Source organism: Odocoileus virginianus, chromosome 22 (assembly GCF_023699985.2).
Source record: "Odocoileus virginianus isolate 20LAN1187 ecotype Illinois chromosome 22, Ovbor_1.2, whole genome shotgun sequence".
Taxonomy (NCBI): domain Eukaryota; kingdom Metazoa; phylum Chordata; class Mammalia; order Artiodactyla; family Cervidae; genus Odocoileus; species Odocoileus virginianus.
The window spans coordinates 28,172,747-28,183,204 of NC_069695.1; the positions used below are offsets into that span (position 1 = coordinate 28,172,747).

The following is a 10,458-nucleotide window of genomic DNA, read 5'->3' on the forward strand; positions in this document are numbered from 1 at the left end:
CTATATATGCTGTCTGCAAGAGACCCACCTCAAAACAAGGGACACATACAGACTAAAAGTGAAGGGCTGGAAAAAAATATTTCACGCAAATGGAGACCAAAAGAAAGCAGGAGTCACAATACTCATATCAGATAAAATAGACTTTCAAATAAAGGCTGTGAAAAGAGACAAAGAAGGACACTACATAATGATCAAAGGATCAATCTAAGAAGAAGATATAACAATTATAAATATATATGCACCCAACATAGGAGCACCGCAATATGTAAGGCAAACGCTAACGAGTATGAAAGAGGAAATTAATAGTAACACAATAATAGTGGGAGACTTTAATACCCCACTCACAACTATGGATAGATTAACTAAACAGAAAATTAACAAGGAAACACAAACTTTAAATGAAACAATGGACCAGCTAGACCTAATTGACATCTATAGGACATTTCACCCCAAAACAATCAACTTCACCTTTTTCTCAAGTGCACACGGAACCTTCTCCAGAATAGATCACATCCTGGGCCATAAATCTAGTCTTGGTAAATTCAAAAAAACTGAAATCATTCCAGTCATCTTTTCTGACCATAGTGCAGTAAGATTGGATCTCAACTACAGGAAAAAAATTATTAAAAATTTAAACATATGGATGCTAAATAACATGCTTCTAAATAACCAACAAATCAAAGAAGAAATCAAAAAAGAAATCAAAATATGCATAGAAATGAATGAAAATGAAAACACAACAACCCAAAACCTATGGGATGCTGTAAAAGCAGTGCTAAGGGGAAGGTTCATAGCATTACAGGCTTACGTCAGGAAACAAGAAAAAAGTCAAATAAATAACCTAACTCTACACCAAAAGCAATTAGAGAAGGAAGAAATGAAGAACCCCAGGGTTAGTAGAAGGAAAGAAATCTTAAAAATTAGGGCAGAAGTAAATGCAAAAGAAACTAAAGAGACCATAGCAAAAATCAACAAAGCTAAAAGCTGGTTTTTTGAAAAAATAAACAAAATTGACAAACCATGAGCAAGACTCATTAAGAAACAAAGGGAGAAGAACCAAATTAACAAAATTAGAAATGAAAATGGAGAGATCACAACAGACAACACTGAAATACAAAGGACCATAAGAAACTACTACCAGCAGCTCTATGCCAATAAAATGGACAACTTGGAAGAAATGGACAAGTTCTTAGAGAAGTATAACTTTCCAAAACTGAACCAGGAAGAAATAGAAGATCTTAACAAAACCATCACAAGCAAGGAAATCGAAACTGTAATCAGAAATCTTCCAGCAAACAAAAGCCCAGGACCAGATGGCTTCACAGCTGAATTCTATCAAAAATTCAAAGAGCTAACAACTATCTTACTCAAACTCGTCCAGAAAATTGCAGAAGAAGGTAAACTTCCAAACTCATTCTATGAGGCCACCATCACCCTAATTCCAAAACCAGACAAAGATGCCACAAAAAAAGAAAACTACAGGCCAATATCACTGATGAACATAGACACAAAAATCCTTAACAAAATTCTAGCAAACAGAATCCAACAACATATTAAAAAAACCATACACCATGACCAAGTGGGCTTTATCCCAGGAATGCAAGGATTCTTTAATATCTGCAAATCAATCAATGTAATACACCACATTAACAAATTGAAAGCTAAAAACCATATGATTATCTCAATAAATGCAGAGAAAGCCTTTGACAAAATTCAATACCCATTTATGATTAAAACTCTCCAGAAAGCAGGAATAGAAGGAACATACCTCAACATAATAAAAGCTATATATGACAAACCCACAGCAAGCATCACCCTCAATGGTGAAAAATTGAAAGCATTTCCCCTGAAATCAGGAACAAGACAAGGGTGCCCACTCTCACCACTACTATTCAACATAGTGTTGGAAGTTTTGGCCACAGCAATCAGGGCAGAAAAAGAAGTAAAAGGAATCCAGAAATGAAAAGAAGAAGTGAAACTCTCGCTGTTTGCAGATGACATGATCCTCTACATAGAAAACCCTAAAGACTCTACCAGAAAATTACTAGAGCTAATCAGTGAATATAGTAAAGTTGCAGGATATAAAATTAACACACAGAAATCCCTTGCATTCCTATACACTAACAATGAGAAAACAGAAAGAGAAATTAAGGAAACAATACCATTCACCATTGCAACAAAAAGAATAAAATACTTAGGAGTCTATCTACCTAAAGAAACAAAAGACCTATACATAGAAAACTGCAAAACACTGATGAAAGAAATCAAAGAGGACACAAACAGATGGAGAAACATACCGTGTTCATGGATTGGAAGAATCAATACTATCAAAATGGCTATACTACGCAAAGCAATCTATAGATTCAATGCAATCCCTATTAAGCTACCAACAGTATTTTTCACAGAACTAGAACAAATAATTTCACAGTTTGTATGGAACTACAAAAAAACTCGAATAGCCAAAGTAATCTTGAGAAAGAAGAATGGAACTGGAGGAATCAACCTGCCTGACTTCAGGCTCTACTACAAAGCCACAGTCATCAAGACAGTATGGTACTGGCACAAAGACAGAAATATAGATCAAAGGAACAAAATAGAAAGCCCAGAGATGAATCCACGTACCTATGGACACCTTATCTTCGACAAAGGAGGCGAGGATATACAATGGAAAAAGACAACCTCCCTAACAAGTGGTGCTGGGAAAACTGGTCAACCACCTGTAAAAGAATGAAACTAGAACACTTTCTAACACCATACACAAAAATAAACTCAAAATGGATTAAAGATCTAATTGTAAGAACAGAAACTATAAAACTCCTAGAGGAGAACATAGGCAAAACACTCTCCGACATAAATCACAGCAGGATCCTCTATGACCCACATCCCAGAATTTTAGAAACAAAAGCAAAAATAAACAAATGGGACCTAATGAAACTTAAAAGCTTTTGCACAACAAAGGAAACTATAAGCAAGGTGAAAAGACAGCCCTCAGATTGGGAGAAAATAATAGCAAATGAAGCAACAGACAAAGGATTAATCTCAAAAATATACAAGCAACTCCTGCAGCTCAACTCCAGAAAAATAAATGACCCAATCAAAAAATGGGCCAAAGAACTAAACAGACATTTCTCCAAAGAAGACATACAGATGGCTAACAAACACATGAAAAGATGCTCAACATCACTCATTATCAGAGAAATGCAAATCAAAACCACAATGAGGTACCATTACACACCAGTCAGAATGGCTGCTATCCAAAAGTCTACAAGCAATAAATGCTGGAGAGGGTGTGGAGAAAAGGGAGCCCTCTTACACTCTTGTGGGAATGCAAACTAGTACAGTCACTATGGAGAACAGTGTGGAGATTTCTTAAAAAGCTGGAAATAGAACTGCCATATGACCCAACAATCCCACTTCTGGGCATACACACTGAGGAAACCAGATCTGAAAGAGACACGTGCACCCCAATGTTCATTGCAGCACTGTTTATCATAGCCAGGACATGGAAGCAACCTAGATGCCCATTAGCAGACGAATGGATAAGGAAGCAATGGTACATAACACCATGGAATATTACTCAGCCATTAAAAAGAATTCATTTGAATCAGTTCTAATGAGATGGATGAAACTGGAGCCCATTATACAGAGTGAAGTAAGCCAGAAAGATAAAGAACATTACAGTATACTAACACATATATATGGAATTTAGAAAGATGGTAATGATAACCCTATATGCAAAACAGAAAAAGAGACTCAGATGTATAGAACAGAATTTTGGACTCTGTGGAAGAAGGCGAGGGTGGGATGTTTCGAGAGAACAGCATTGAAACATGTATATTATCTATGGTGAAACAGATCAGCCCAGGTTGGATGCATGAGACAATTGCTCGGGCCTGGTGCACTGAGAAGACCCAGAGGGATCGGGTGGAGAGGGAGGTGGGAGGGGGGATCGGGATGGGGAATACATGTAAATCCATGGCTGATTCATGTCAATGTATGACAAAAACCACTACAATATTGTAAAGTAATTAGCCTCCAACTAATAAAAATAAATGAAAAAAAAATAAATAAAAGAATTTCCACTAAAACCCCAATGGCTTACAGCAAGGCTGCTGTGAGTAATAATTCAATCATTTTGTATAACCTTTCTCCTAAATCTAGAATTAATCAACTACAATATAAATAGAAAATAAACTGAACAGGGCAACATCAGCACTGTCAATTTCCATTGTGGAAATATTGTATTTGTTTTTATTGATGATATGGTGGGGAGTCTGCAAAGTCCTTTGACATAGAGTTCACATTAGTAACAAGGCGAAAATGTTACATAAGGCAATGTGGGGATTTTGGTGGAACAATATTAATAATATTCAGTCTCTTATATGTCAAATATCACACTTCCATGTTTTCTCCATCCTGACTGTCTATACCTTGACTTGGCATATTTTTCCTACAACAATTACCATAAGTTTCTCTCTGTTATCATATACAAATGTCTGGTTTATAATCATCCTAATGCTACTTTTAGTCTATTCTCCTTTCATTTTCCTGTACTCTCTGTATGGAAGGTCTTCTGATGTTTTTATTTGTCTTAAATCCAAATGTATTCATTATATAAACATACAAACAAACTTCTGACTTCTTTACTGTGTTCCAGTAAAGTCACCCTTATACACTAGCATAGTGAAATGCACATTATACTACAAATTATTTTTATTTTATTGCTCTTTTTCATGACAGATATATTCAGTGATCATATTATTGATGAATTACAGTTCAAGACAACAAGGAGGTGACACAAAATATCTGTTATTAAGAAGAAGACAGGGCTTCACTGGTGGCTCATTGAATACTCCACCTGCCAATGCAGGAGAGAGAGGTTCAGTCCCTGGTCTGGGAAGATCCCACATGCCTCGGAGCAACTAGGCCTGTGCACCACGACTACTAAGCCGGTACTTTAAAGTCCAGGAGCTATGAGTACTGATCCCACGTGTTGCTGAAGCCCTCTTGCCCAAGAGCCAGCACTCCACAACAAGAGAAGCCACCGCAAAGAGAAGCCTGCACACTACAACTAGAGTTGCCCCCACTTCCTGCAACTAGAGAAGAGCCCGTGAAACAACAAAGACCCAGCACAGCCAAAAATAAATCAATAATTTTTTTTTGAGGACAAGAGTCTAAGAGGGTTGAGGACTACAGTTTGGTCCACAGTGAATGACAGTGAATGACGGAAGATAGAAAACCTACATGACTCCTGTGTGTCCCTCTGTACCACTTGACTTCCTCTTGTGTACAGCTGACACCCCGATGGCCAGAAAGAGTTAACTCCCCCATCCAGCTACTAATCTTAAGTCAAGGGAGCTGGATGAGGAGTGAGTCCAGTCTGCAGTATCTGCTCTGCCACTAACCACCAGGGTGACCTTCAGCAGCTCACCAGGACCCCTGCGGGTCCCCATCCCTTTAACTGTAACGTAAGGGCACTGGAATAAACTGCTCTTAAGGTCCTTTCCAGCTCTATCACAAAATGCAGAATTTTGATTCCAAGACTTAGGCACTGCTCAGAAGAAACTGATTCCTTTAATAAATGTATATACAATAAATCCTGTGGGTGTGAATTATCTTTCCAACTACAATGTACTCAATCAAGTCTTCTAAAAAATGTCATGTCTTATGAAAAACAAAAATGTCCTCTTAAAAAAGAAGCCCCCCTACACTTGATAGAGCCAGCACACTTATTATGAGAACAGAATCACCAATCTGAAGGGGACAACTAGTTTTCCAGTTCCATCCTGCTTACTGCTGTAAAAGTCACAGTTTTATGTTTTGCTTTGAATTCTTGAAATAAAAATGATCTTATCTATCTGCCTAGCCAATCATATATTCTGGCAGCTTTAACCTTCTCCATAGAGGTTTCTTTAAACTGTAATAGTCCACAGAGATAACAATTCAACAAAATCTATATACAACTGAACACTGACCACAGAGGAGGTGTTTAAGAGCAAGTGCTATGGTGTGAATCAACTTCTAGTCCAAGTAACTATTTCATCTACAACCAATTTTGCCCTGGAGCTTTTGAAAAACACAATAGAAATCTGTTAAACTGGCGGTACTGCTGAACTTCAACTACTTTTATCTAGCCAGGTCCTCCGTAACAATAGATATTCGAGAGCTTTTTTTTGATAAAATTTTGATTTGGAGCCTAGGTGCAGAGAGCAAATGGACCAAATTCCTTATTCTGATGACAACTTGCTATCTTTGCTTTTGAAACATATGCATAAAAATAAGGCATCAGAGTATTACCTTAATATATACACATGTGTATGCTTTAGGAAAACTCCAGGCTTAAAATAATTCAGTTTGGTGAGATTTAAAAATTAGAATATTTCTAGTTGGTTTTCCGAAGCACCTATTATCTTCAGAAAACAGAGCAATCACTTCTGTTACATACAAAGTGGGGATGAATTTCTCAAATTTTGATTGAAGGGCTTTTTCCAGGAAGACGTCTAATCCTTAACACAAATTCATTAAGTAGGTATGGAATCAAGACTTGGTTACCTGTCTGAGAGTGATATACAATTTACTGCAAAGTTTTCATACCAGGTTTGCTTATTTCTGTCACCCAGCTTGTTTCTGGGCAAGTTGCCCATGTGCCCCCACCCCATAAATCAGTTTTTGTGTTTGAGATATGTAAGCTCATTTAAAAATTAACCTAAACCAAACAAAGTAATTAGAAAGGCAACTTGCTCACAGTAACAATGAATATCTTTTTTTAAGTCAAACATACAATACATTCCAAAGACAAACACAAATGACTTTTTAAATAACTGTGATTTTGGATTATCTTTGCCTCTATTCCTCTCATTAACATGAATAATTCAGAATGCTTACTATACGTGATGAAACTATTCCCCCTCCATAATTCACTTTTAGTACACAGAAAAATAAGATGTAACACAGCCTTATGTTTTTCCAAAGGTCTAAATTAGACCATATTTTTAAAAAGCAACTTTACTTTCCAAATTATCTATAGTTTGGGTTCATTCTTTTCAAGGCTATCCTGGGAGCAAGTAAGGAGTCTTATGCTTTCAAGGCTAGGGCAGTACAGGGCAGTGTAGTAGGTAAGAGGGTGGAATCCCACCCTCCTTTGGTTCCTGATGTTCTTCCAAGTACGCATCAATTATTTGCATATGTGAGCAAGACCGCCATTATCTTTTTTCCTTAAAAATATGAAAGTGCTTTGGGACATTACACCCAGATTTGAGTAAAAAGAATTCCCCAACGTCTTGAACACACTGAAAGAACAATATTTTTATTATTATGCAACTTTGATTTTAAGTAATAAAAATATCCTAACATTGCAGTTCCAGCTAAAGCAAACATCTCCCAATGGGAAAGCATTTCAGGATTGGGGGTAGAGGGACTCAAAACCTCAAATCTTACTTTAATGAGGACATGAACAAAACTAAGGGTGTGACTCTATATGCTGATTATATACAAACTCATCCAGATACCCTAACACAAATCTAAAGAAAATTATGTAGACAGATATTTTATTCATATCTGATATAATACTCTATATTATGCATACCCAATATTTGTGCAGGAAACAATGTGTATATCCTAAGTCTATTTAATTTGGGGTTTGGAATAGTAAGTGACCCTTCCCATTTTGACAATTCTTCCAGGAAGATGCTATACTCTTCTGGAAACCACACTAATTTTCAGGAGTCATGGGGCTGCTGCAGAGCCCCATGCTACCCTTGTGACCAGGAAGAAAGGGAAAGGATGTCATCAGGAGAGGTAACAAAAAGGTGGGAAAAAAAAAGAGAGAATGAGATTTCACTGGAGTATACACCAGCCTTGGCCAAAGGCTTTACAACTTTTTTGATTTCTTCTTGCATTGAAAATAAAATGAGAGAAGCTTACAGGGTAATCAGCCAAACACAACAGTTGCTGAACTTGGGTCAAGATCAGATACCATGGCAGCTTTAGGGATATTCATGGAAATGTACGAAATGAGGATGTATGTTCTGATACCTGCGAAAATAAACAACTGGGCTTTAAGTGAGTGGGAGAGAACAGATGGTTGGTAATGATTTAAAACATTTATGGTTTTGGACTGTCACCAAGCCTCTGTATTAAAAAATATGGTGGTGTAGTCAATACATACCAACAACTCTCTGCAAGGTTCATTTTCTGAAGGATGCTACTATAATAAAAGACAGAAAATCCTCATGAGGCCAGAGGAAAATCCTCCTCGTTTTCTCAAGTCATTCAATGCATGCTATTTCTTATGCAAGATATTTGATCAAAATGTTTCTGTGTGATGAGAGGACTTAAATTTTTCCTCAACAGTTGAGTCAACTACCAGTGCCCATGTATTGTATTCTTTTTGGACGCATGGGGGTAGATTGTAATTTTGTTCTGTATATCTGATTCACGCTGATTTGAAGCCCTTAAAAAAAAATAAAGAAAAAAACCCTCTGAGCAATCATAAAATCTGGGAGTCCAAGATACCCTTGCCCATGAAAAACAGTAACAACCTCCTTATTCTCAATTTGGGAGCCAGGCATATGGTATTACAATTATGGACTGGAACCTGCTGGTGCCAAGGCCACCCAACTAGGAAGGTAGATAAATATCAACTCGCACTGTATTTTAGTGTACGTATATATATGTGTATGTCAGCCTAAAAGAAGCCCACATCCTGTCCTTTAAACTCAATGGAACTGTGACAGCACAGATAAAATTGTATACAGATTAACGCAATGTTTGCGGTTAAACTAAAAAATAAATACTGCTAAATGATACTCTTAATTACTAGGAAAACTGCTAAAGGAGAGTCCTACCGTGTCCCACCGTGTTTGGATTTGGTCGTGAGGACAGAATGGGGGGAAAGTCACAGCAGCGCAGGCTCCGTAGGATTTCCTTCCTAACCCTTTGAAGACCCTGGGGACGGTTCAGGACGGGTTTGCCGCTGGGAGGGAGTTGGGGGCGGACGTGCAGGAAGAGCAGGAAGACCCGCGGCCGCTCCAGCAGGGCTCCAGTGAACTTAGTTGGAAATAACTCCTGACAGGTATCAAACACGACAACCTCGAGCCTCCTAACAGAAACACGCTGATGGGCAGGACGTGGGGATGGGCAGAAGAGAGAGCGGTGACCGTGTGAAAGTGACGGCTGGGGCAGCAGAACGACCGCGCAGTCCCTGCTCCCCCCAGCCCACTTCGAGCCCCCTCCCCAGGGCGCCCCCTCGGCCCGGCCGGCCCTGCGGAATCTGGGCTCCCACCTGGCCCGCAGCCTCAGCAGGAGTCTGCGTGGTCTCGGAGTTTGGGACAGATGCAAAAAGGGGGCACCCCCGCAGAGATGCCCATCTTGGTGCCAAACACGTCGGAGGGCCGGATAAACCGGCAGCAGAAACTCGAGACCTCTCCTTCTGGCGTCTTCTTTCCAGTCTCGGCCCAAAGCGGGGGCTCCAAGAGAACCCCGGGTCGCAGGGTGCCCCGCGGAGCCCAGGAATCCAGCACAAGTAGCTCCCTAGTTCAGGCATCCTTCCCCTCCTCCAGCCCTCCCCAAGTCTTCGCACCCCCTTCATCTCCCGGATTCCCCTTCCCCGCAGCACAGTCAATAAAGTGAGCGGGAGTGAGTTCAAATGGGGCGGAGGGGATTAGAGGTAGAAAAAGATGCCTCCCGCAGAGGTGAAGCACCTGGAAAAGTGAGGGTGCACCTCCCGCCCACCCAGACCTCTCTCCTCCGCAGGGAACTAGCGACGCCCTGCAATCTCGGCCCCCGACATCCCTGTTGCCCCCCCCCCCCCCCATCCCGGACGCCCGCTCCCCCACGCGCCGATCCCCCGCGGGTACCTCGCGAGCGGCGCGGGCAGCGGAGGGCGCCAGCAGGTAGTGCTTTCGCGGAAGCGGAGCTTCGGCTGGAAAGTTCCCCGAGCTCCGGGGCAAACTCTCGCGGACTCCGCCCCGCCGCGGAGCCGCCGGGCCGGTGGGCAGCAGCGCGGAGCGGGAGCCGGGGATGCGCGGAGCCCGCCACTCGCGCGCGCCCGTCAGTCCGGCTGGGGCTGCGGCGCCGCCTGGGCTCCCGGCCGTCCCCGCCCCGCCCCGCCCCGGCCCGCGGCTCCGCCCCCCGCGTTCGCCCCGCTCCCGGAGCCCCTCAAACCCCAGCCTCGCGCGCCTGACAGGCCTGCAGCCCGCCGGCCTCTGGGTCTCCGCCTCCGTCGCTCTCCCTGCGGCTCACTTTGTGGCCTCACCTCTGCTGGCCGCGTGCCCTTTCTCCCAGCCGCAGGACTCCGGTGCCACCCACGCTTGGTCCAGGGAGTGATGTTCTCCGGCGTTTGTTGCCTAAATCACCTTCTCTTCTTCACCTCTGCACTGATTCAGGTTCTTTCCCAAGTGTTCTAGAAACACCTGAAGAATAAATCTATAGGTTAGTAGCTTATGGCAAGCGTTGAGT

General features: G+C 41.5%; 1 protein-coding gene across 2 annotated transcripts in view; it reads right to left on the reverse strand.

Moving 5' to 3' along the window:
- The window catches only part of CHST9 (carbohydrate sulfotransferase 9), a 280,158-nt gene extending 270,035 nt beyond the window's left edge, over positions 1-10,123 (reverse strand). For both annotated transcript variants that reach the window (XM_070452777.1, XM_070452775.1), the window contains exon 1: positions 9,858-10,123. The gene's annotated coding sequence lies outside the window, so the exon portion shown is untranslated. The remainder of the gene's footprint in view (positions 1-9,857) is intronic.
- Positions 10,124-10,458: the final 335 nt, after the last annotated feature.